This window comes from Oryctolagus cuniculus, chromosome 2 (genome assembly GCF_051225735.1).
Source record: "Oryctolagus cuniculus isolate XC-2025 breed Fujian yellow rabbit chromosome 2, ASM5122573v1, whole genome shotgun sequence".
NCBI classification, from domain to species: Eukaryota; Metazoa; Chordata; class Mammalia; order Lagomorpha; family Leporidae; genus Oryctolagus; species Oryctolagus cuniculus.
Genome location: NC_142868.1, coordinates 88,679,086 through 88,706,833, shown reverse-complemented (window position 1 = coordinate 88,706,833; position 27,748 = coordinate 88,679,086). Strand labels below are relative to the sequence as shown.

Below are 27,748 nucleotides of genomic sequence, written 5' to 3'. Positions count from 1 at the left end.
AACCTCGGGGGTGCATGGAACAGTCTGACATTCACAAAGGAGAGATTAGTTTCACTATTATTGAAATATTGAAAACCAGCACTTTGGGTTCTTGGGTCTCCTTTCTTTGAATGGCAAATTATGTAGGTTGGAATGGCTCATTCTGACTGATACAGGATAAGGTATGACTTCACAAACCGTATATGTAAGACAGTTACTTCTACGTGTTTCACTAGGCCTGATGCCAGCTGTGGGGCAGTCAGGAAAGAGAGAGAGAAAGTGGGGAGGGCAAGATGGACTGGAACTCGCAAGGCGAGTTGGAGCCGTCCTCTGCCTCCTATCATCTCCAAGCCCCCAGCTTGTCTGTTTCAGAAGTTGGTGTCCTACACAAGAGCTGCACGGGAGCCTGGCCAGGAATTGAAGGCTTGGGAGGAGCTGATCCATACAGAGTTGGCAAAGCTGAGGGCCCAACACAAGCACAAGATCTAGCGACAGCACACATGAGCTGCAACAGCATCTGTGCCCTGCACCAGCTGGAGAGTGCAAAACACTGCTGGTTGCTCCAAGCCTTCTTCCACATCTCACACAAAACATAACTCGTGGCTCATGCTTACTCAGAAGTGTGCAACGAAGGGGATTCTAAGAAATAGAGATTTGGCTTAGCTAAATCAGCAGAGCATGAATCCACCATAGATAAAGAGATTTATGTGTGTATATCAGTATATATGTATATTATGTGAATATACACTCATGCACTGCGTAGTGACATTTTGGTCAGTGATGGACAACATATACGAGGGTGGCCCCATGAGCTTGTTTTGACATTGACATTGTAGCCATCTTTGTTTAAGTTCACACTATTGTGTTTGCATGACAAAATCACCTCAATGCATTTCTCAGAATCTGTCCTCACATTAAGTGGTGCATAACTGTAAATGCATACTGAAACACATATGCACATACACATACCCACATACATATACACATGAGCCCCTACTTTTTTTTTTTTTTTTTTGACAGGCAGAGTGGACAGTGAGAGAGAGAGACAGAGAGAAAGGTCTTCCTTTGCCGTTGATTCACCCTCCAATGGCCGCCACAGCTGGCGTGCTGCGGCCGGCGCACCGCGCCAATCCGATGGCAGGAGCCAGGTGCTTCTCCTGGTCTCCCATGGGGTGCAGGACCCAAGCACCTGGGCCATCCTCCACTGCGTTCCCGGGCCACAGCAGAGAGCTGGCCTGGAAGAGGGGCAACTGGGACAGAATCCGGCGCCCCGACCGGGACTAGAACCCGGTGTGCCGGCGCCGCAAGGCGGAGGATTAGCCTAGTGAGCTGCGGCACTGGCCCCCTACTTTCTTTTTTTAAAGATTTATTTGAAAGGCAGACCAACAGAGAAAGGGGTAGAAATGGATCTTCCATTTGTGGTTTATTTCCCAAATGGGATCAGTGGCCAACGCTGGGCCAGACCAAAGTCAGGAGCTTGGAACTTCATCAAGGTCTCCCTTGTGAGTGGCAGGGACCCAAACATTCAGGCCATCTTCCACTGCTTTCTAAGACACATAAGTAGGGAGCTGGATCAGAAGCGGAGAAGCTGGAACTCAAATTGGTGCTTTGGTATAGTATAATGGATTGCAGGTGGCAGCTGAACCTGCAGGTGGCAGCTGAACCATGATGCCAGGCCCTGGACCTCCACTTTCAGTAACATTTATTTTTCTCTTCTCCCATGTGTCTGGATGTTGACTCTGTCACTTGGGGCAGGTAGATAAGAAGTACCTTCCATTCATTAGTTTAAAGATGGGGGTGCTGGTGTTGTGGCATAGCAGTTAAAGCCGCCATTTGCAATGCTGGCACTCCATATGGCCATTGGCTTGTGCCCTGCCTGTTCCACTTCCAATCCAGCCTCCTACTAAAGGCTTGGAAAAGCAGTAGACGATGCTCAAGTGTTTGGACACTTGGGTGACTCAGATGAAGCTCCTGGCTCCTGGCTTCAGTCTGGCTCAGTCCTGGCCATTGCAGACAGCTGAGGAGTGAAACAGCAAGTAGATCTCTCTCTCTCTCTCTCTCTCTCTCTCTCTGTGTGTGTGTGTGTGTGTGTGTGTGTGTGTGTGTTTGTCTCCTTCTTTCTGTAACTCTGGCTCTCAAATAGATAAAAATAAATAAGAGGGAAGAAAGGAAAGAGAGAGGGAGGGAGGGAGGGAGGAAGGAAGGAAGGAAGGAAGGAAGGAAGGAAGGAAGGAAGGAAGGAAAGAAGGAAGGAATTGGCAAAGGGTAGCCTGTGTGCTAAGTCTGGTTCACTTCCTATTTCTGGAAAACAGAGTTTTATTTGGACCATAACCACCTCATTTATTACAGATCATCTGTGGCTGCATTCCCACTACAACAGCAGAGTTGAATTGTCCCAACAGAGACCATATGGCCTGCAGAGCCTAAAATATTTACTCTGTGTCCCTTTGTAGAATCATTCTGCCATTCCCTGCTGTAAAGCCTTACCTTGAGCTGCTGTTTTGACTGGCACAGTTATGAACCTTCCACAGAGGCTTGCAGCTCCTCGTTCTGGTGAGCAGAGGTAAATGAGAAAACAAAGCCCACACTTACTCCAGATATCTCTCCTTTCAATCTGATTGCTGAAAAGTACATTTTTAAAGATTTATTTATTGATTTGAAAGTCAGAGTTACACAGAGAGAGGAGAGGCAGAGAGAGAGAGAGAGAGAGAGAGGTCTTCCATCCGCTGGTTCACTCCCCAATTGGCTGCAATGGTCGGAGCTGCGCTGATCCAAAGCCAGGAGCCAGGAGCTTCCTCCAGGTCTCCCACGCGGGTGCAGAGGCCCAAGGACCTGGGCCATCTTCCACTGCTTTCCCAGGCCATAGCAGAGAGCTGGATCAGAAGTGGAGCAGCCAGGTCTCAAATTGGCACCCATATGGGGTGCCGGCGCCTCAGGCCAGGGCATTAATCCGCTGACCACAGCACCAGCTCCGAAAAGTCCATATTTGGATTAAGGTAACCATCCAGAATGTGTCTACCAAAATTGCCAATGTGCCACCATTTTTTATAGATTCACATTAAAAGTGAATAGATTCCCTCAAATTTATTAATCAAATTCACATATAAAGGTACTTCAGGGGCCAGTGCTGTGGCATAGCGCGTAAAGCTGCCACCTGCAGTGCTGGCATCCCATATGGGCGCCGGTTTGAGGCCCGGCTGCTCCACTTCCAATCCAGCTCTCTGCTATGGCCTGGGAAAGTAGTAGAAGATGGCTCAAGTTTTTGGGGCCCTGTACCCACGTGGGAGATCTGAAAGAAGCTTCTGGCTCCTTGCTTTGGATCAGCGCAGCTCTGGCTGGTACAGCCAATGGGGAGTGAACCAGCGGATGGAAGACCTCTCTCCCTCTCTCTCTCTCCCTCTCTCTGCCTGTCCTTCTCTCTCTGTGTAATTCTGGCTTTCAATTAAATAAATCTTTAAAAAAAAAGGTACTTGAAAAATTTCATGGAAAATGCACATTATCTTTCAATTCGATTTTCTAATAAAAAATGTGTTTAGTTTAAAGGCAGACAGAGAGAAGAGAGATAGAGAGAGAGAGAGAGAGAGAGAAGGATTGAGCATCCATTTCCTGGTTCACTCCCCAGATGCCTGCAATATCTGGGGTTGAGCTGGGCCTGGAGCCAGGAGCTGGGGATACCATCGAGGTTTCCCACGTGGGTGGCAGGAACCCAACTACTTGAGCCTCTCAAGGTCTTGCTGGTGGAGAGCTCCAATGCAGGGCACAGGCATCTCAACCATGAGGCTAAATAGCTGTATCCTTCACAGACCTTCACAAATACCTGCAGAGAGAACGCAGGCCTGAAGAAAGGATGCAGAAGACAAAGTTGGTCTTGGAGGTTCTGAATTTGTAATCCAATCAGCTCCATTCCTAGGACTGTGTTGGCCAGATGCACCTGGGCCCTTTATTAAAAAAAAAAAAAAAAAGCTATGTTGAGGGGGAGCGTAGCAGTCTCATGGTGCAGTGCAGTGTGTAAAGCGACTGCCTGCGACACAGGCATCCCATATCAGAATGGAAGTTCAAACCCTGGCTGCTCCACTTCAGCTCTAGCACCATGCTAATGCGCCTGAGAGGCAGAAGAAGGTGGCTCAAGTCCTTGGGCCCCTGCCACCTATGTGGGAGACACACATGGAGCTCCAGGCTGGACCAACTCCAGGCTGGGCCAGCCCCAGCTGTTGTGGCCATTTGGGGAGTGAACCATTAGATGGAAGAACTCTTTCTCTCTCTTCCACTCTCTCTCTCTCTCCCCCCTCCTTCACCCCTCTCTGTCATTCTGCCTGTCAAATAAATAAAATAAATCTTAAAAAAGAAACCAAGGGGCCGATGCTGTGGCATAACAGATATTGGGTGCCAGTCCCGGCTGCTGCACTTCCAATCCAGCTCTCTACTATGGCTTGGGAAAGCAGTAGAAGATGGCCCAAGTCCTTGGGCCCCTGCCACCCAGGCCAGAAACCTGGAAGAAGCTCCTGGCTCCTGGCTTCAGCTTGGCACAGCTCCAGCTGTTGAGACCACCTGGGAAATGAACCAGCAGATGGAAGACACCTCTCTCTCTCTCTCTCTCTCTCTTTTCTCTGTGCCTCTGTCTCTCTGTGACTCTGACTTTCAAATAAATAAGCAAATCTTTTTAAAAAAAGCCAGGGGACCCTGTGCCTCCTTGCTAGCTAATGAGAGAAATGACAATGGAAGGCACCATCTACTTCCACGGAATATCATTTCCTGAAGCACCAGCTGCTATGGTTTGGGTGTCTGTCTTGCTGAATTCATGCATTGGAAGTTTGACTCCCGGAAGTGTGTGAGTCACAGGGGTGGTGCCCTCGAGTGGATTAATATCATTCTTAAGGGACTGGGTGACTCAACGGAGGGGCAGTGTTATTATAAAGTGAGCCTACCCCCGCATGCCTTCCTTCTCTCTCGCCAGCTTGCGTGTGCCCTTTCACCCTCCTCGATGTTATGACTTGGGGGCATGCGGGACTTCACCAGACACGGCTGCTATGCCCTTGGACTTCCCAGCCAGAATCATGAAGCAAATAACTTTCTTTTTCCTCTGTAAGTTTTCCAGTCTCGGACATTCTGTAATAGCAATTGAAAATGCACTAAGGCACTTGCCCTGTTCAGAGAAGAGACTGTTTTCTGTCCCAAAGTCATTCCGGAAAGACTCAGAAGAGTACAGTAGCACTTCCAGCTTAAATCAGACCAATTAAATTGGGATTTTGCACCCTGAATGTCCATGAGTTTGACAGGTGAGCCTTGATTCCTTCAACGTCATGGTGTAATTGAGTTTCCAGGAACACTAGCTGGTTGACCCAGGGGAGTCAATGGTCACTCATTTTTTGAATTTTATTTTATTTTTGTTTTCCTGATGGGTTTCTGTCACTGTTATCTTCCTGGCCTCCTCCTTTTCATCTCTTATTGTGTATGCATCATGGTTCCTTATTTAGGTGCCTGAGTTTCTGTAAATAGGAAATTTTATTAATAAGACCCAGGTGAAATTTAAGGAGTATTTCCTCCTGAGAAGTGACTTTCAACTCAGCATGAAGCTAACAACATGGTAAATAAAGGTTATTTCTCCAGGTCTCGTGGGCTGGAAAAACTAGAACAAAATAAGGTCTTGAGTTAACTATTGAAAGGACTGTTTAGTGTGGTTACACAGCCTACAGAACACTCAGACCCTTTGTGAGCAAAAGCGAGTCTTCGTGCTGCTCAGTGGTGGAGCTCGGTGTGTGTTCCCAGGTTGCCACGATGCCACTGCTTGTTAAGGCATTCCAAATCAACCACAACCCTGACCTGAACTTTTGTTCTTCTTCTCAGTGACCCATTTTTGACCACTATGATTCTTAGAAACAAATGCACAGTAGGAAAATGCCCAAGGCACCTGAGAGAAGCTGCAAAGCCCATAGTAGAGGAAATTCGTGGTTTCCAAGTAGTTGCAATGCAACGGAGTTGCCAAACTTCCAAGAGTGCAACACTTAATCCAAATAATCCAAAAGCAATCCACTCAGCAATCTAATTTTATTCCATTAGGAGGAAACTGCGCTAGTGTTTGTTTGCATTAAACTGCTTCCCCTGAATATGTTTGTGTTGTACTCACTTCTGATTCCATTCACAGTGAAGGTCCCTTGTAATATTTAACTTTGCTTTCCATACTGACCCAGGGAATTAACTTTGGGTTCATACATAATAGGAAAAGCACATTCTTATTTCGTGTATGTAGGAACACATGTCAGATTTTAGAAACAATCACTTCTTTTGAACAGATAGAAAGGACAACTATAGATATAAATTGACTCTTCTGTTTTGCTCTGCATATGTAGGGAAGTGTTGACGGCAGAGAAACAAACAAAAAAAAAATTCCATGCCTCTTTTTCTCCCATTACATGTTTAATGGCAACTGTGGAGGGTAATAAGAAAATGATTCATTTTCAGCCATATATAACAGAGCAATGCCTATTTCATGGTTAGGTCCTGGTATGATTCTACTCCTCCATGTCAGTGACAATATTATTTATACTTAATGGGAAATGCCACATTAGCATAGCAACCCTGAGGTTTTTCCATCATTTCAGAGGAGCTGGGTGAAGGTTGAGGTCAAAAGTGTCTTGAGAAGCCTTCCATGGCTTAGGACTTGAATTCAAATAGTCTTGCTTGGGGCTGGCGCTGTGGCTTAGTGGTAAAGCTGCCTCCTGCAGTCCTGGCATCCCATATGGGCGCCGGTTCCAGACCCAGCTACTCTACTTCCAATCCAGCTCTTTGCTGTGGCCTGGGAAAGCAGTAGAAGGTGGCCCAAGTTTTTGGGGCCCTGCACTCACATGGGAGACCTGAAAGAAGCTCCTGGCTCCTGGCTTTGGATTGGCGCAGCTCTAGTCATTGTGGCCAATTGGGGAGATGGACGACCTCTCTCTCTCTCTCTCTGCCTCTCCTTCTCTCTATGTGTAGCTCTGACTTTCAAATAAATAAATAAATCTTTAAAACAAAACAAAGAAAAACAAATAGTCTTGGTTGGGCCAGCGCTGTGGCTCAGTGGGTTAGCGCCCTGGCCTGAAGTGCCGGCATCCCACATGGGCGCCAGTTCAGGACCCGGCTGCTCCACTTCTGATCCAGCTCTCTGCTATGGCCTGGGAAAGCAGTAGAAGATGGCCCAAGTCCTTGGGCCCCTGCACCTGCAAGGGAGACCTAGAGGAAGCTCCTGGCTCCTGGCTTCGCATTGGCGGAGCTCTGGCCACTGCAGCCATTTGGGGACTGAACCTTCGGATGGAAGACCTCTCTTTGCCTCTCCTCTCTCTGTGTAAGTCTGACTTTCGGATAAATAAATAAATCTTAAAAAAAAAAAACAGTCTTGCTTATATAGAGAAATGCAGGCTTTGCTTTCAATCCCAGGTGAGGGTTTCTCTTCCATCCTGTGCTCTGGCATCACAGCGGCATTTCAGTCCAACCATTTGCTCTGCCCATGTTCCTTTCTTTTGCCTGGAATGGCCTTCCTGGGACTACTTTTTTCCCCCATTCCCCAGCACGATGATGCTGCTCTCCAAGTCCCCCGCCCCTACAGAGAGAAGGCTATCTTTCCTTAGTAAGAAAATACTACTGGTATTTCCAACTTTTCATCATAATGTTGACCACACTTCAAATACCCAGTACTATTTACTAAACATGAGAATGAATATCAGCATTCTGCTATGCATTGAAGAGTCACACTTTCTCACATTCCAGAAAAGAGGCCATTGCACACAGCTGATTAATGTCCTGTTTAGGATCCATGACTCGGGAAAACAAAAATACTTTAACAAGTGGGTCATTGGTTTAGGAGCAGTGTTGAAAATCAAAAGGATCAGAGAGATCATTTGTTTTCTTTTTACATTTTTAGATATCTTCCTTGTTATAGCAATGATAGATTTATAATCTTTTTCCTCTTTAAAAATTTATTTGAATGAGTTACAGACAGGGGGTAGAGAGAGAGAGAGAGAGAGAGAGGGAAGGAGGGAGAGAGATCCTCCATCCGCTCCCCAAATGGCCACCACAGCCAAGGCTGGACCAGGCCAAAACCAACAGCCTGGAACTCCATCTGGGATCCGTGTGGGTGCAGGGACCCAAGCACTTGAACCATCTTCTGCTGCTTTCCTGGGCGCGTTAACAGGGGGCTGGATTGGAAGTAGAGCAGCCAGAACTCGAATCAACACCCTTATGATTTGCCAGCATTGCAGGCAGCAGCTTAACTCACTGTGCCACAGCGCCAGCTCCTAGATTTGTAATCTTATAAATACCTAAGAAAAATCTCATTCTTGAAATAAAACTTTATTAAAATAAAAAATATGCTTATTAAAATATATCCATGAAAGATACATCCATTAAAAATGACAAGTAACATAAGTTTCTTTTGACTATACTGAGAATATGAATAAAATCTGGAACTCCTGATAGCAATTAGGATGACTTGGATGCACCAAGCTGTACCAATTATTTATGAGAGAGAGTCCATTTGTGTTAAAATGATCTGTTTGTTAGCTTTAAAAAATTTCCCTTTGAGTGAGTCTTTTTGGGACTCCAGTAGAAAACAAATAAGAAAGTAAATGAAACAAAGAACAGACAGTTAATTAAAAATGCATAAAATTGAAGTGGTAGTGGCTGCGAGAGTATGGAAGTAATGAGAAATGTCAGCTGCAGTAGAAAGGGTGATTGAAGCTCAAGTGTGCACGTGCCCTTGGGGTCGGCCAAGTGAAACTGCCAGAAAGAAAATCAGGAATCCTCGCCTCTACCTTGCTGCCTTCGTAAAACTATTTTTTTTAATATATAAAAGGGGGCGGTGGGAATCTTCCATCTACTGGTTCTCTGCTGATTCACTCCCCAAATGGACATTACAGCTAGGGCTGGGCAAGGCCTAGAGCAGGAGCCAAGAACTCCATCCAGGTCTCCCACGCAGGGGGCAGGGACCCAAGTAATTGAGCCATCGTCTGCTGGTTCCCAGTGTGTACATGAACAGGCAGCAGGATCAGAAGTGGAGGAGATACTCAAACTCAGGCACTTCAAAATGGGATGGGGGCTCACCCCAACTCTCCTGGCAAAATGCTTCATCTCCGAATTTTGTTCATTTGATAACTATAAATTGGGAAAAGATATGGAATATGGAATATGAATTCTTAAAGGAGATATTGTAAATTTAGATATGAATATTCTTACTTAACAGGAGACAGTATATCAAACCAAGAGAAATTTGACAATATTAGTCCCTTTTATGTCTAGCTGATAGAAAATGTACTACCACTATTAAAGAAATACTATAACAAAGAAATCATGAGTGAGTTGGCAAAGATTCTGAATTTGAACAGGTTTCCCAATACATAATTTTTGTAATTTTTACATATCCATTCATTCCTTCAATCAATGCTTACTAAACGTCTATTAGATAAGTGTCCCGCAGGTGGAAATAAAGCAGTCTTTCTGCACTTGTGAAACTTAACCCCCATGGTGGACAGCGATGACTGAACAATAGACCAACAAGTTAGCCTGCAATACATAAGATGGCAAAAAGTGATAGGAAATAAATCCTAACAGTAGAAGGTCGTGGACAACTGGGAAGATTAATTTTAACTGGTGGGTCAGGGAACTAGCCTGAGAGTTGGTCTCACCATTGAAGTGACTAAAATCTCCCACTTGGAGTGGAAGACAGAGAACAGTGGAGATCTGACATTTGGAGGTCTGGAAGATGTGGCAGGGTAACCTCAGGGATAGGAGAAGGAGTGCCCAGTCTGTTAGGGATACCCCGGAAGCACATGAGGGCTGAATGCACTCTCGCTTTTGGATCTGGATAAGACTTGCTTACGTTACACAGTGACTTCATGGGACAAGTGCCCACTCACACAGGCCATCAGCATTCTAGCAAGTCCTGGAGGGCAATGTTGACCTGGCCCGTGACTTTGGGGCACTGGAATCCTGACTATCATGCCAGTTTGGATCCAAATTTTCCATGTTTTTTTTTTTTTTTTTTTTTGACAGGCAGAGTGGACAGTGAGAGAGAGAGACAGAAGGTCTTCCTTTGCTGTTGGTTCACCCTCCAACGGCCGCCGCGGCCAGCACGCTGCGGCCGGTGCACCGTGCTGATCCGATGGCAGGAGCCAGGTGCTTCTCCTGGTCTCCCATGGGGTGCAGGGCCCCAAGTACTTGGGCCATCCTCCACTGCACTCCCGGGCCACAGCAGAGAGCTGGCCTGGAAGAAGGGCAACCAGGACAGAATCCGGCGCCCTGACCAGGACTAGAACCTGGTGTGCCAGCGCCACAAGGTGGAGGATTAGTCTAGTGAGGTGCAGCGCCGGCGTCCACGTTCTTTTTAACATAGTTGAAAGAGGTTTTCTAATTTGACACTTTAAAAGATAATAATGAGTCATAAAGTCAGAATTTCAAACACAGATAAACTGCGTTGTATGCAACTTTAAAAACGGAAATGCAAATGGCAAGTGCCTTCCAGTGTTACTTTCTGGCCTTCTTCCATCATCCAACAAGGTGATGGTGAGGACAGGTCTCTTTTGTGCCACCTCCTGAGTGGATGTCTGTCATTTTTGTGCATCTTCCAACCATGACATTTGGTGGTTCATTTTCCCATCATGACTTCTCCAAATTGACCTCATTGTTATACCCAGGCTGATATGGATACAGGCAGCAATTCTCTGCTATTAGACATTTAGTCATTTTATGTTACAGAGACTCCATCAACTTTGTGTGCAGAGCTGTTGCTAATTATGATTCTAATAACCTATCCAATCCATGAAAATATGGGACCATGGGAAGTCTCGCTCTCTTTCACTCCATTTTCTTGAAAAATCCCAGTCATATTTCTCTGATAAGATTCAGGAATGGCATCATCTCTCCTTACAAGAGTTTTACACAATTTCTTGAATTGTGTCCAAAAAACAAAATACCACTTTCAAGTTGGGTACTGTATCAGAAATTTTTATCCCTAGATAAAAATAAATATCTAAATAAAGCAAAAATTTAAAGGATCACCTTATTCTTTCTGTAGTAGCCTTGCAAATTAACTCATTCTTGCCCATCACTCTGTTTTCAGTTTTTTAAAGTACATATAGCTTTTGGTTGTTCAGGTGAACCCCTGATTAGAGTTGCCCACCCCATATATCAGCTTATTAAATGCTTGCTTCTAAAATACATATAAGAATGAAGACTGCAGAATCAGAGTTAAAACATTGATGCTCAAATAAATTGAGAAGTGGTGCCAGAGTCTCATGGTGTCTCAGGAGCAGGGCTTGGATGAGATCCCAGGAGGGTAACAGGTGTAACCCACCTGTGTCACCACCTGTAGCAGATCTTATAGCTGACGATCTGCGTCTCTTCCCCTCTGCTCACCTGAGGTTGCTGCCCGCTGAGTGAACAGCTCCCAGCCCGTGATGGCTTCCCAGCTGGAGAATCTGGCTGCTCATCTCCTCTGCTCAAGGGATCTCTCTGGCATTAAAGGAGCAATTTCCTTGGGGAAACACCACAACAAATGGGGAACAGACAAGTATGGTGAGCACGGGCTCCTACTTCTATGTCCATTGTAAGATAATTGTGAGGCATATTCCACCTGGTTTCTCCAAGGGTGTGGTTCCAGTTTCCTACAGCACCTGTTTCCTATCACATGACCTTCTATAATACCGCAGTTTTCACTTCAAGGTCAGCAGAATTTCTCTGCTGCTTCTGATCTCTGATCTCCCCTATTCATGATTTACAGGCACAAAGTTACAGGGTTCATGTGGTTACCTCATGCCCACCTGGCTGAGCTTCCTTTTTTTTTTAATTTAAGGTCAGCTATGGAGTAAATTTAATCTCGTTCCAAAGATCCATTTTGCTCTTTCAGGTGATGCAAACACAGAAGTCATACCCTGTCACATTCATATGATCTGCCCACATTCAAGGGGAGAGAATTCTATGAGGCACACACACAAGGGTACAAGTGGATGCATCTTGATGGCCACCTTGGAATTTTGCCTATCACAGGAAGGCACAGGCTTGTGTTCCTTTTCAAGCATCATTTTCTTATTAATGCCAAGATCCACTTTTTGAAAAAGTGACTTGTGTTCCTTTTCAGCACTCTATGTGGGACATAGTACAACCACTCAGCATGAGTGTCAGATGACTAGAACAGCAAGGTCAGCCCAACAGTCCAGGTGCTTCCAGGACTGTGATCCCATGCGGTCAGGAGCCCCTGGCGGCTGGGAGCATGGACTCCCACAGTGATAATGAGAAGACAGGTCCTGAGAACACAGTGGGGATTCTGAGTGTTTCCATCTTCACAGTTGGATTTGACAACCTAGGTCCTTGACATCAAGGATTACAAAACGAATTTCAAGTGATTGTTTCCTGTGTTAAAAACACAAGTCTCTTTGTGTTCTGAACCGCCTACACATGAGGGGGGGTGTCTCTTTCTTACTTTGCCTGAGTGTTTGTAGAGAAATTATACTTGAGAAAAGACTTGAGGAGCTATCGGGAAGTTGGAGTCATCAGATTCTCTCCAGAGCTTATCTGAAGTCACTCTATAGAGGTAGTGCTGAGAGCATTACAGGAGGGCAGTGGGACTTAAGAAATTGCTCAACCCTCTGGCATTATCTCCGTGCCTTTCAAAAGAGCCGGTGAACTCACCTAGCATTTGTTTAGCTGATCTGGGCTGTCCAAAAATCACCATCTTCTCCACTTAGCGACAAGAGGCATCTCCTTGGATAGCTTGTGCTGACAATTTCCTGTCAGACATTTGCAAAGACAGGAGCCTTTGGCAGAACAAGGGTGACATTTCAAAGAAAGAATGATGATAGGATGCCTAACAGCACATTCTAGAAATAAACACCTTTGAAAGGTACAGCGGAAATTTCAGAGCATCAGCTGGTATTTCACCATGGAGTGCTATCCACGGAGCCCTTTCATGTAGCACAACATGAGCTAAATTATGTAGAAGTTGCAAATGCCAAATCAGAGAAAGGTGGATTTAAAATTCTTACTTTACAGCTTTGAATTAGTATGGACATTTCCCATCAAGAAGGACATTTGTTTCACTTGAGTTCTTGGCACAAATATTGCTCTTTTATGAATGAATTGCAGCTGGAAAAAATGATGTTCCCCACAGGTGGAAGGAAGGCATTGCTTTTACATTCTCAATAACTAAATGAATATGTATTCGTGATAGCCGTTTTAGAAATGCCTTCCTCTCTGGGCGTTAGGAACTATAGTTACCACTATTTGAAATCGTGGGCCTTAAGTACTGGGAAATCACTTGCCCTTTCTATAATATAGAAAGGAGCAGGAAAGTAAGATGCTGTTAGTGGCTAGATTGCCAGTTTGAGAGGTGCGCTGTAGTGTGATTAAACTCAATGCAGGCAAAGCAGAGCTTTTTGGCTGTTTTCTTCACACCAGAGTGTGGTTCTTTCAGAAGGGCTCCAGCATAGTGTTGGCACTTCCATACTTAAGGATCTTGGTTGCAGGAGCCTTGTTTACCTACTTCCAGGCTGGGGTGAATTCAGGCACAGTGAGCTGACTGTGCCTTGTTCGTTCACGTCAGGAGGTAAATTAGAACTTTGCTCTCAGTCCCAGGTTCAATCTTTGGGAATGTCTCAACTCCCCTGAGACTCAGTTCTTTAACCAGCAAACTCAATTAGTTCCCGTGTCTTATCATTCAGTGCCCCTCCTGCAAATGCCTGTCCTTCTCAGAGTTGAAGCTGAAGCTCTTTGAAGTGCCCTTTAGGGCAAGGTCAGGCCCCGTGTCACTCCAAGTGCACTGCTCCTGGCGTCCTCACTGCCAGCATGTTGGTCTTCCTGCCCTGTTTCCCCTGTGCCCTTCTCCACCCTCTAAAAGCCCTTGTTCATTCACACTGCTTAAAATTACAGCTCCTCTCTGTCTAGCACTCTTTCTCTCTGAAGTCTTTGCTTCATTTTTCTCTCTGAGACTTACTTACCTGGCACAATATCTGCTCTGTATTTTACTTATTTATCTACATGCATGTGCACAAACACACACAGGCATGTGCCAAGATCCTGACTTTATGAGCCATATTCAGAAAGTTCATGTGAAATGCGTGCTATGAAAAAAAAGTGTGTATTTTTGCAGTAAAACTTATCTTCCAGTTCCATTAGAATCCACGTATTCCCTTCCCTCCATATTGACTTTAATAAGCATAAGCTCAAGTGTATGTCCCATGTCCACTGACTCATCCTGGGAAGCAAACTCAAAACCCAAAAAGGGCAGGGGGAAGATTATGGTGGATAGGGAGAGGAGATAAAGGAATTTTCTCAAGAAGTGCCAGCCAGCCATTCTCATCCTCAGCTGTGCCGTTTTCTCAGGGGCATAAGCCCCTGGGGTTGTTGTGTGTCCCTCTGCCACGTCCTAGTAGATATGAGTATCTCTCATGGTGCCAACATGGACCAATACGGGCACTGAGCTGACTGTCTGTGTTGCCCTGTGTCCTGTTTCACAAGTCTGTCTCACGTCAGCACTGCTGAAACTCAGGATATGCTTTGATGCTTCTCAGTGGGGAAACAGAAATATTCAGCAATCAATGAATCATTCTGTTGGCTAGTGTGCATTAATCAACACGGATTTAGGGGCCAGCGCTATGGCATAGCAGGTAAAGCTACAATTTGAGTCCTGGCTGCTCCACTTCCAATCCAGCTCCCTGCCAATGAGCCTAGGAAAGCAGTGCAAGGTGGCCCAAATCTTTGGGCCCGTGCACCTGCAAGGGAGACCCAGAGGAAGCTCCTGGATCCTGGCTTTGGATTCGTTCAGTTCCTGCTGTTGCAGTCATCTGGGGAGGGAACTAGCGGATGGAAGACCTCTCTCTCTCGCTCTCTCTGCCTCTGCCTCTCTAACTCTAACTATTTATTTCAAATAAATAAATCTTTTTTAAAGATTTTATTTTATTTTATTCGAGAAGTAGAGCTGCAGACAGTGAGAGGGAGAGACAGAGAGAAAGGTCTTCCTTCCATTGGTTCACTCTCCAAATGGCCGCAATAGCTGGAGCTGCGCCGATCCGAAGCCAGGAGTCAGGCACTTCTTTCTGGTCTCCCACGTGGGTGCAGAAGCTCAAGGACTTGGGCCATCTTCTACTGCTTTCCCAGGCCATAGCAGAGAGCTGGACTGGAAGTGGAGCAGCCGGGACTAGAACTGGCACACATATGGAATGCTGGGGCCGCAGGTGGAGGATTAACCTACTGTGCCATGGCACCGGCCCCTCAAATAAATAAATCTTTAAAAAATAAATAAAAACAAGGGATGAGGGTGAGGGCAGACACCATGTTAGGCACTTGGAGTTGCAAAGGAAATAGCGCACTTTACTACTAGAATATAAAATATATTTGAAAATAGCTCCAACTCTACAGCCACTAAACACTGCAACACGAGACCTGTTTTATAGAAGAAGACCTGGCGTGAGTCCTCTGTGCTCTTCCACCTCCCAAGTCCGCGCTTGCTACTTCTGTTTGTTGCCCATACCAACCTGGAACAAAGAGCGTGGCACCTCTTTGGTTCTCTCCTCCAAATTCACTCAGTTATCTCAATGAGAAATGCAGGATTATTACAGAGGAAGAAGATGAAGGGTTTGTACCTGACACCCTTCAGCACACAGTGTGAAGACCCAGGGCAGACAGTATTCATTCTGCAGGTTTTTGTGGCTGCGTGTAGCTGACACCACGTCTGGTGTATGGTGGAAGAGTCTCAATAATACTGAATGGATACATGAGCCGCTTAGTAAGTGCATAAATGACTAGAATATGAAAGCGATGTTTCAAATAAATAAATTTTTCCTAAATTTCATTTTTTTTAAAAATATATATTTATAGATTTGAAAGTCAGAGTTATGGGGCCAGCACTGTGGCACAGTGGGTTAACGCCCTGGTCTGAAGCGCCGGCATCCCATATGGGTGCCAGTTCGAGACCCGGCTGCTCTACTTACAATCCAGCTCTCTGCTATGGCCTGGGAAAGCAGTAGAAGATGGCCCAAGTCCTTGGGCCCCTGCACCCGCATGGGAGACTGGGAGGAAGCTCCTGGCTCCTGGCTCTGGATCGGTGCAGTTCTGGCCGTTGCAGCCAACTGGGGAGTGAACCAGTGGAGGGAAGACCTCTCTCTCTTTCTCTCTTTCTCTCTCTCTCTCTGCCTCTCATCTCTCTGTGTGTAACTCTGACTTTCAAATAAATAAATAAATCTTAAAAAAAAAAGTCAGAGTTAGAGAGAGAGAGAGAGGGAGAGAGAGAGAGAGAATCTTCCATCCACTCGTTCACTCTCCAGATGGCTGCAGTGGCTGGGGTTGGGCCAGGCTGAAGCCGGGAGCCAGGAGCTTCTTTCAGGTCTCCTGCATGAGCAGCAGGGCCCCAGGCACTTGAATTATCTTCTGTTGCTTTCTCCAGGCCATTAGCAGGGAGTTGGATCAGAAGGGGCAGCCAGGGCACAAAACGGCCTTGCAGCAGGTGGTTTTATGTGCTATGCCATAACGCTGGCCACAATTTCCTAAGTTTCTTTGCCTTGATTAATAGAAAAGACTTTTCTTGGAGCTGGCACTGCTGTGTAGAGGGTAAAGCTGCTGCCTTTGGTGTCAGCATTCCATATGGGCTAAAGTTCACGTCCCTGTTGCGCCACTTCCAATCCAGCTCTCTGCTATGGCCTGGGAAAACAGAAGATAGCTCAAGTACTTGGGCCCCTGAAGCCATGTGGAGACCTGGAAGAAGCTTTTGACTCCTGACTTTGGATTAGCACAACTCCAGCCATTGTGGGAATTTGTGGAGTGAACGAACAGATGGAAGACTCTCTCTCTCTCTCTCTCTCTTGCTTTTGCTCTCGCTCTAACTCTGACTTGCAAATTAATTAATTAATAAAAGACTTTTCTGTATGCAAATCTGAGCTTTTAAAAAGTCAATATTGGGGCCAGTGCCGTGGCTCACTAGGTTATCCCTCTACCTGCGGCGCCGGCATCCCATGTGGGTGCCGGTTCTAGTACCAACTGCTCTTCTTCCAGTCCAGCTCTCTGTTGTGGCCCGGGAGGGCAGTGGAGGATGGCCCAAGTGCTTGGGCTCCTGCACCCACAAGGGAGACCAGGAGGAAGCACCTGGCTGCTGGCTTCAGATCGGCGCAGCTCGCCAGCCGTAGCGGCTATTTGGGGGGTGACCCAATGGTTCTGTGTCTCTGTCTCACTGTCTATAACTCTACCTGTCAAAAAAAGTAAATATTTAAAATGTTTTTTTTTAATTAATTATTTTGACAGGCAGAGTTAGACAGTGTCAGAGAGAGAGAGAGAGAGAGACAGAGAGAAAGGTCTTCCTTCCATTGGTTCATCCCCAAAATGGCCACTACGGCCGGCATGCTGCACCAATCCGAAGCCAGGAGCCAGGTACTTCTCTTGGTCTCCCATGCGGGTGCAGGGCCCAAGGACTTGGGCCATCTTCCACTGCCCTCCCAGGCCACAGCAGAGAGCTGGACTGGAAGAGGAGCAACCGGGACAGAACCAGCACCCACCCGGTACTAGAACCCAGAGTACCTGCGCCAGAGGTGGAGGATTAGCATTAGCCTAGTAAGCCGTGTGCCGGCCTGTTTTTAAATAACTGAAGGAATCCTCTATTAAATTACTTTGAAAATCTGATACTTTTATTTTTAAATAAATATTTAACACTGTTGCATCAATTTAACCAGCTTTTGTGTATTTGGATTTCCTTATATTGGTTGTGTTTGAGGTTAAATTCATATGCATATGATTCATGATCTTACATATCTTCTTAGTTTACAAAGCAAGGTCATACCTCCTTATAAACAGGAAGTGAATTTCTAATTGAAATGTTCAGGCAGGGGGAAGGAGCCAAGAGTCACAGGGTGAAGAATAACTTTCCCTGTTCTATCAGAGGAACTCTTAGAGCCAGGTATTGATCCCAACACACTGAAAATATGCCCAGAATTTAATTTGACATTTACAATCAATAGCACCAAGATGTCACTGGAGCACAGGGTGGAACAAAAGATGACTTTAAAATTACAGTCATGAATTTATAATTACGTTAATGAATAGAAGCAATTCCTTGAATTAACATTTCCAGCGTCTAAAGAAAACCAGCAGGTTGCTGAAGGAACAGTGTGGCAGGGTCTTGTTTCTCCCAGAGCAGTCTTCACTAACCCGTCTGTACCCGGCTCCCTGACTTTTGTGCTTCACCTGCTGATGCATGGTCATTTTTTGCTGACACATTAACCATCGCATGCTAAGATCGTGCACAAGGTGAGCTGTGATGGGACTCAAGTCTCATAAAATGGAGCCTGCGCCTGTGTCCACTATTTCTTCCTTCTCCAAAAGTCCTAGAGAAAATGCACTTTGGGTTTTGCCAGATAAATGCTTTGGCAGAGGAATAAAAATCATGGCACATTGTAGGTGTTAAGGGATCTGTAGTGAATGCATGAATCAACCAGCAGTAAGCAGCATCGATAGTGTCTGTGTGAGAGGGCGGTCCACACCATCATACAGCACACAAAACCGAACACAAAAACATATCCCTAAAGCAAAACAGCTATAATGATGGATTGGAGCTCCTTCAGTTTGCTGGGTTCTTCCTTTCCTTCATAGCACGCTTCTTTTTCTACACTGGTTCCCTTGATTTAACTGTCCCCAGAGTTTCAAGCCCCAACCCTTTACTGATGTTCAGCATTACATCTCTGTCCATGGACTCTTGCTCCCACTTTAATTAATTAGTTTGAGAGGAAAAAAAAAGAGTAGGGGGTAAGGTGGAGAGAGGAGAGAGAGAGAGAGAGAAAGAGCTTTTATCTGCTGGTTCATTCCCCCAAATGCCCATAATAACAGGGAGGGCCAAGTTGAAGCTGGGAACCAAGAACTAACTCCAGATCCCCCACATGACTGGCAGGAACGTAATTACTTGAAGCATCATCTGCTGTCTGCCTGGGTATGCAATGGCAGTTGGAATTGAGAGGGGAGCTTGGGCTTGAACCAAGGTACTCCTATGAAAGATGTGAGCATCTTAACCAGCAGCTTAAATGCTGAGCCAAGTGCCCATCTCTTTTCCAGAAACTTTGAACGTCTCTTTCCTCATGTCTCTGTATCTCTACATCTTTAGACTCCTCATATTTGACATTCCTCAAATCATAGTTGGTGATCCTCCCTTCTCTGAAGTTGCTCCTTTACTCAGTTAAGGACAACTCCATCCTTAAGACAGATCCATCATTGACTCCCCGCTTGTATCATAAATTACACACAATCTAAAACAATTCTTGAAATCAATATACATGAGTGTAAAAAATCTAGCTAATATTTGCATTTCCTTCTTGCTTGATGCTTCGAGCCATCACCTTTCATTAGAACGGATACAATGACTTCTCTCCTGGTGACCCTATTTCTGCCCTTCCCAATGGTCAAACCTACTCAAATCCATAGTCAAAGATCCCTTTATAATGCAGGGGGAACCATGCCCCTCCTCTGTGGTGTTTGTGGCTCTCAAAATAAAAGCCAAATCTGTATGATGGTCCATTGGGGCCTCCTTGAGCTGGTTTACCTGTAACTTCTACCATTGTGTCTCTTCAACTCTTTCCCCTTTGGCATTCAATTCTGATTAAACTAATCTCCTTTCTATCATTTGAAAATGCTAAGCATACTCCCAACTCAGGGTATTAGTTCATGCTGCCTCTGCTGCCAGTAAGCCCTCCACCCCCACAGATAATTTGGATTCATTGCTTGGTTCTTTCAGTTTTCTGATCAGGTTTCATTTAATCAGTGAGGTCTGGCCCGAAAGCCCTGCATGGAATGGAAATCACAGGGGCCGCTTCCTCGGCTTCTCACCTCTGTGCTCCTTGTGTGTCTTCGCTGTCTACTTCTCCCAAGCATGGATCGCCATCTGATTTACTCTTTATGGACCTGTTTCACTCATGGTTCATATTTCCCCACTGGAATACAAATCCCATGAGGACAGAAACATCTCAGCTGTTTGCTTTTGTAGCAGGGTATCCAGTGTGTGGATTAACGCTTCAACAAATATCTTGGGGTGAATTTAATGAATTACAGTTATCCTTAAATGCTCAGAGATCTCCTTTTGTCATATTGGCTTGAAGTTGGTTAACATAAACTGCTGATCTTAGATAAAGCAGGAAATATACCCCATTTCTTTTTTTTTTTCTGGAAGACCTGCTGATGTTTTTAGTAAGGAACCCATAAGAGCAGACAGGTGCTAGTTGGTTTCTGCTTCTGAGAAAAGAATGAGATTAGAAATGGGTGATATTCTGTTGCGCTCAGCACTCCATCTGGAATGATGCCAAAAATTTTATAGACAGACAGGTTCAGATGAGGGACACCTGTCCCTTCTGGTCGTAAGCCATTTTGGCTCTTATTCCATCGAGGCTGCTAGAGGGCCTATGGTCAATATCCTGCATCAGGTCTTCTCCAGTACTGAATGAAAACACACAGGAACATCCATGATAGGGGTTCACCTGTTCATGTGTCCCAAATGGAAGTCTGCATAGGTTTGAAGTCCTTGATCCCAAAAAGAAGGTATTTAAACATAGAACATATTTCTAATTCCAGACCAAATATATCTTAAAATATTTATTTATTTAATTGAAAGGCAGAGTTACAGAGAAACAGAGGCAGAGTCAGAGAATGAGAAGTCTTCCATCAGCTGGTTCATTCCCTAAATGGCTGCAACAGCTGGGTCTGGGCCAGACCAAAGCCAAGAGCCAAGAGCTTCATCCAGGTCCCCCATCTTCCACTGTGGGCCATATTCCACTGCTTTCCCAGGCCATTAGCAGGGAGCTGGATTGGAAGTGGAGCAGCCAGGAATAGACCTGGTGCCCATATGGGATGTTGGCCCATATGGGACTAACGCGGCAGCTTAATCCACTATGCCACAGCACTATCCCACACATTTTTTTCTGTACAGAATCATGGTAAAATGTGAGTCAGATTCTTATAAAGGAACACTGAATTTTAGAATCACAGAGGTTTGTCCTTTGCTTGGGTGGCTTGACAATGAAAATTCTCTTCTTATACTTATGTCAATCAAGACCCCTCATCAGCCTCTGCTCCAGGTGCAATGGAAGGTCTACACATGCTCTGTCTTGTCCTATGTTGACTTCACTGAGGATCTCTGACGTTCTCAACACCTTAAGTGTCCTGTTCTTGCAATCCTGACTGCTGGAAAGTCTTTTCACACTGCATAGTATAACCCAGATACTGCCTTGTCCTTAATAGTCTCCCCATTTCCCCTAAAATGAAAAGGAAATTAATTTTTAACTTCCTTGGACTCCCAGGTTTATCTGTGCCTCTGAGTGATGTTCTATAAGTGTAATTTCTCAACCCTTCTGAATGTGTGAGATCATGGCTGTTAGAGATCACCCATTCTCTCGATTTCCCACTCTCTGCCTACATCCCCCATCCCCGGTGTCCCTCAACAATGCTCTTCAGCTTCTGCTCCTAGCTTAGTGGTTCTCAAACCTCCCAAGGCAGCCTGCTCCATTGTGTGGATTTGTCGCTCTACTGACAACAACTTGAACAAGGCAGAATGTTCCCTCTCCAGTATCAGCACTGTAGCAGGCTTTTGCTTTGTCTGATTTGTTAAAAAAAAAAAAAAAAAAAAAAATTCTGGTCTAACAATAGGAGAGTGATGTCCCACAAAAGGATTTTTTTGTTGACAATTGAGGGAGAAAATGTGCAGCAATTACCAGGAGCCCCAGGGAAGATTAGATGGTTGAGATGATGTTTCAAGAGATTAAAGGATTTTTTAAAATCATCTTTTCTTTTTCAGGATTTGGAAGAGCTTAGCGGCAGTAAACAGGTTTTCTAGAGGTGTTTCTGGGGAAATGGCTGTGGGGCTTAAATCCCAAATCTGTTTTTTGGTGGGTCCTTGGCTCTGTGCTCCAATTGACCTGGGACCCCCCCCCCCTTTCTTTTTAACATCAACCATGCTTTGCTGTAGTCACTTGTTCAATGTTTCTCCAATGCTGACCTATGAACATGGCGAGGTCAGTACCAAGGTTGTCTCGTCAATTACTGTGTTCCCAGGGCCAGCAATTATTTGCAGACTGGATAAAAGCTGGGAGTGAGAACAGTATAAAGTGGACAACTTGGTATTTGGGGAATTAGTGTGTTCATTTTAAAATGTCTACTCACCAAGATACAAGGTACTCAAGTAAAATTTTATGAGAAAGAATGTTCCTTTTCTGTAAGGTGGACATTCGTAATGCTACAACATAAACTTCATTTGGGGGCTGCTGGTGTGATACAGCAGGCTAAGCCAGCCCTTGCAATGCCAACATCCCATATGGGAGTGTCCATTCAAGTCCTGGCTACTCTACTTCTGATCCAGCTCCCTACAAATGTGCCTGCAGAAGCAGGGGAATGTGGCCCAAGTCCTTGGACCACTGCCACTCACGTGGGAGATCCAGATGGAGTTTCAGGAACCTGGTTTCCACCTGTCCCAGCCATATTGGCCATCTGGGGAGTGAACCATTGGATGGAAGGCTTCTCACTCTTCTCTCACTGTCTCTCCCTCTATCCCTCTGCCTTTCAAATAAAGAAATAGATCTTTTAAAACAAAACACAAAGCCCTTATTTTACAACTTCTGCAGCTATGTTAGAATGAACAAAAGCTTGAGACAGAATGTCCAGAGCTAAAATCGTAGGAAATGGAAGCTGGGGGGAGGCAGTGGTGAGCACTGGGGGAGACGTTCACTAGACGTTAATCTTCTAAATGCTTGCTCATGTTCTCCTGGAACACCATGAGGGAATAGACACAAGCACAATGCTGACAGAAGCCATGGTTTTGGAAAGCTCAATGACGTAATTCATTGCTATCCTACATGGCTGATGGAGAGATTGAATTGCTTGGAGTAACACACAGGTATATGCTGATAATGAAAATACTTTGAATCATTGATGGTGTGAAATGATTAAACAAATATAGATTACTATTAAGCTAACCATCTTCATAACGGACTTATATGGATTAATTGATTTTGTTTTCCCAGATATCTAAGCATTTTTATTTTCATTTTATAGTTGAACAAATTAGAGATTGATTATGTTAAGTGATCGGTGAAAGATCACATAGCTAGTAATTCACAGAACTGCTGTTTGAATTCACTTATGATTTATCCAAAACCTAAGTGTATTTTTATAAATAAAAATATATTTTATTTATTTGAAAGGAAAAAAGGTAGAGAGAGAGACAGAGACAGACAAGCAGACACATGCACACAAATGCAGAGATCTTCCATCTACTGGTTCACTCCCCAAATACCCACAATATCCAGCCCTGGGCTGGGCCAAGATGGCCAGGAACCACAACTCAGCCCCTGTCTCTCACATGGTTGGTAGGGATCACCTAGATGAGCCATAACTTGCAGCCTCCCAGGGTGCACATAACTAGGAATCTGGATCAGAAGTGAAGTGGAGACTAAACCAGCAACTCCCAAGAATGGTACTCAAGTGTCCCAAGGAACATCTTAAGGCTGCACTGATTGCCTGCCCTCTAAATGTATTTTATCTTATCATGCTGGAAATGGACAAGAAACGAATATGTATAAAAACTGAGAGGAAGGCCTGTTTGAAACACAGGAAGATATTTGGTTCTGAAAGTGACAATGGGAGAGAGTGGTAATGAGTATTGCGTAATGAGACAGGCAAAAGAGGTTTCAAACATCTCTCTACGTGGGATACTTTGGTTTTAATGTAGGGAAGGGAAGCTGCTCCTTGAAATGATTGGTGAACAGGATTCCTGCTGAAGATGATTCCTGCTGCAATGTGGGTAACAGGAGACATGATAAGAGGTAGGAGATGCTGAAAGCTCACACAGTGCTGGAGAGGAGGAGAAAGATTCCAGAGACATTTTAGAAATGGCTGGAGAACTACCTCATATTCTTTAGAATTATTAGTACAACAGGGTAGGAAGAAATCTCACCTCCTTCCATGCCAACCAACTATATCACCATGGCACATGGAGGCCACACGGAAACTCGAAGTGATGACCAGATAGCTCTCTGTCTAGAATTTCTAGGTGACCCATGGTGCTGAACCTGAATAAACCATCAGAAGTCACGTAATGCAGCAAAATATGGACGTAAAACACTAACACCTTCAAGAATCCTTCCAGTGGAACCACAGGGTCTTGATAAACTCTGTGTAATTTGGTGTCTAACCAATTTAAAGATTATGGCTTGAGAAGAGAAAATGAAGGAACTTGAATAACTTTAAATATAAATCAACTTGAGAAGCAGGCAACATTTTTCTAACTGTAATTGATATGTCACTGAATGCATTCTTTTCAAATAAAGGAACATTTTAAAAATCATCCAATTAATATAAGAACATAATCTTTGTTGTACAAACTGTACAAAGAATTGTATAAGACAAAAAGCTAAAATGTCTCTCCCTTCCCCTCCGCTCATTAACACCAAGATAAACAGGAAATATGGTTTATATTTATTTGAATTTCATCTTTTAGTTTCTTTCTATATAGTAGTCTGCAAGTATATAAAATATCTTTTTAACAATTGCAAGGTGTTCCATAGAAACAATGCATTATAATTTAGTTAACCTCTTCTTTATTGATGGGTGGTTAGGTAATTTCCATTTTCTTGCAGTTTCTAATATTACTATAATAAATATTACTGTATTCCCATCTTTGAATTCATGTATTGATATAAGCAAACACAGAAAAACAAATTTTTCTGGTGAATTCCCACATGTGAATTTCTTGGATAAAATGGTGCCCATATTTTAAGTTTCAATTGAAATAGAAGAGTTGCTTCCCAAATTGATTTCAACTATAAATGTACTAACAAAAAATACATGAAAATACTTCTATCTTCCTACTCTCCAATATTTCTTTAGCAGTGTAAACATTCAAAAATACACAAAAGATTTTGAGAATTGAAACACTATACATAGCACACATAGCATGAACTGTCTGATATTTCCTTATGCCAGCTTCCTCCCTCCCCTAATAGAGATGGCTAACTGTTAAATTTTGTGTCTTAACATTTCAGGCCTGGAAAGCCAAGACACTGTGGCAAAAAATGTCCTATATGGAAGATCTCTGTGAGTGAGATCCCAGCAGAAAGAAGTGGCCATCAAAGAAGAATGTACTTTTCTCTAAAAGGAAGAGAGAACTTACAGTTTGCTCATGGCCTTGTCTAAATACTGACAGAGCTTGTGGATTCAAAGGGCTTCTATAGCATAGGCAGCTCATGTCAAGAGCTTCGGGTGGTCACTGATGTCATACATAAGAGGGTTAATCATTAATTTAACAGCAAGAGTCACTGTGCATGAACTCCCCATGCAGGACCTCTGTCCTCAATGAGTTGTACTATGAGAGTAACTGTAAAACTAGTTCTCAAACAGGTTTTTTTTTTTGGTGTGTGTGTGTGTGTGTATGCAAATTGTTGAAATCTTTACTAAGTATAGAGTTGGTCTTCTGTGTATAAAGTTAATTGAAAATACATCTTAATGGAGAATGAGACGGGGAAGGAAAGAGAGATGAAGAGGAGGGGAAGGAGTGTGGGAAGGAAGGCAGGTATGGTGGGAAGAATCACTTTATTCCTAAAGTTGTACTTATGAAATTTGTATTCCTAAAAAAAAATAAAAAGAGTTTAAAAAAAGTTTGTGTCTTAAAATTGGCTTTATTTTTAAAGACTACTTATTTATTTATTTTCATTTATTTGAAAGGCAGCATAACAATGAGGGAGGAAGACATGGGGTGGGGGGAGACTGGGGGGGAGAGTGAGAGAGAGAGAGAGAGAGAGAGGGAGAGAGAGAGAGACAAAGATCTTTTATTTACTGGTTCACTCCCCAAATGGCTTCAATAACCAGGTCTGGGGCAGGCCAAAGCCAGAGGTCAGGAACTCCATTCTATTTTTGCACATGGGTGGCAGGGACCCAAGTACTAAAGCCCTCTTCCTATCTTTCCAGTAGCACCAGTAGGGAGCTGGATTGGAAGCAGATTAATTGGGACTGGAATTGACACATGATATGAGATGTGGAATGTTGATGTCACAAGCGGCAGCTTAACCCATTGCCCCCATTGCTGACCCCTACCTTTATTTTCTTAGGGCAGTTTTTGTTTTACTGAGCAGTAATTAGGGTTCCTACAAAAACCCTGCCTTTACTCTTTTGTCAACAACCTGTTGACTATATTAATGTGAATCTATTTCTGGGCTCTTTGTTGTTCTGTTGGTCTACATTCTTTCACCAGTGCCACATGTCTTGATTTCTGTAGCATTGTAGTCAAACTTGAAATAGGGTAGCTTTAGCCCTATGCTACAGGCAGGCAGTTTAGAGTATGATTATCAAGGGACTGAAGTCAGATTGTCTGTGTTGGGACTTCTGATCCACTATTTCTATAATATTCAGAATAAAGGCACAGGAGTACATGACAATAATAGAACTTTGCTTTTTACCAGGTTGATAAAAATATGTTTTGGTTTAATAGAAGGATTCTAAGAATTTGATTTTTTGTTAATTGCAAGTAAGAATATTAACTTTTCAGTATAAAAACAAACTAATTTTAAATGAGGACAGTATGTATTCATTCCTGCTTTAAGTGACTAAAGACTGATCTGTGTTCACATGTGTATTTCTCCTTGTAAAATCCACCAGAAATAAAGATCATATTGTCTATGAAAAAAAAAAAAAAGAAAGAAAGAAGGTAGTATCCATGCTGACTTCTTTCTTACTCATCAATAACATGATGTCTATTCTGAGTTACTTGTATTTCTATATAAAAATTGGAATCAGTATTTTGATATCCAGAATATAACTTTCTGGGATTTTCAATGGGATTGTCCTGAGCTGATATGTCATGTTAGGAAGGACAGCATCTTGACAAGGTATATAATTCTTTTTATACATCACCCTTTAATGTTTGCTGCTGATATTGCAAGAAACACATATCCCACTGCACCACAATACTGGCCCCATCATAGGCATTTTTTAAAAATTCAATTATGTTTCTAAGATGAACTATGTGATTATGTGTAATTATGGCTAATTCATTTTTGCTGTTGTATAATACTCAATTGTGTCAATGTAGCAGTATTTATTTATATCTTCCAGTTATCTGTTCCCAATTTTTTACCACTTGAACAAGATTTTTATTGGCATTTTCTGCATTTTTCTGGTCTAGAATCTCTTGTTTTTAGGTCCTAGGAAGGAATTGTTAGATTTGATGTGTGCACATTTCTACAAGAGCACAGTGTGAGGGAGGATGTTTTTTCTCTTCTCTGAGTGGAGCGCTGTCCCCTAAGATATACAAGCAGCTCATCCATGCATCTCTGTCTCCGCCTTGATGAAAAGGTCTCCTCTTAGGCTGGCCTCCCTGACAATCCTACAGATAATTATAATCCTAATCTGATCCTTGCATTCTGTACATAGAAGACAATCAATGTTTATAGACATGCAAACTATTTTTTGGAAGAACAGCTTGATTTATTAACTTCAGTTAGCATGGAATTCATGAGAAAGGTTATACAAAGATGAAAGAAAGATTTGTTATGTTCCGAGTATAATTCAATGAAAGCAATATTGAATATGACAAATATTAAAAGTTATTAAATCTGTGCTCATTGAATTCTTCTGTGTATTTTCTGTGTTATCTGAAATATTTTATATAAAGAAAAAATTAAAAGATAAACAAAAACCAGACAATCTATGAATATTGTTAAAATAATGATTGAAAAACTGAAGGAAAAGATTCAGATATAATCCAAGGGAGATAATCATGTATGTGTGTGTGTGTGTGTGT

The 27,748-nt window shown here is 43.7% G+C and overlaps 1 long non-coding RNA gene across 1 annotated transcript; it reads left to right on the top strand.

Moving 5' to 3' along the window:
- Positions 1-2,427: 2,427 nt before the first annotated feature.
- Positions 2,428-25,482, top strand: LOC149127877 (uncharacterized). Its single transcript, XR_016230046.1, has 2 exons — positions 2,428-2,542; positions 24,996-25,482. It is a non-coding gene; the product is annotated as an uncharacterized LOC149127877 (long non-coding RNA).
- The last annotated feature ends 2,266 nt before the right edge of the window (positions 25,483-27,748 follow it).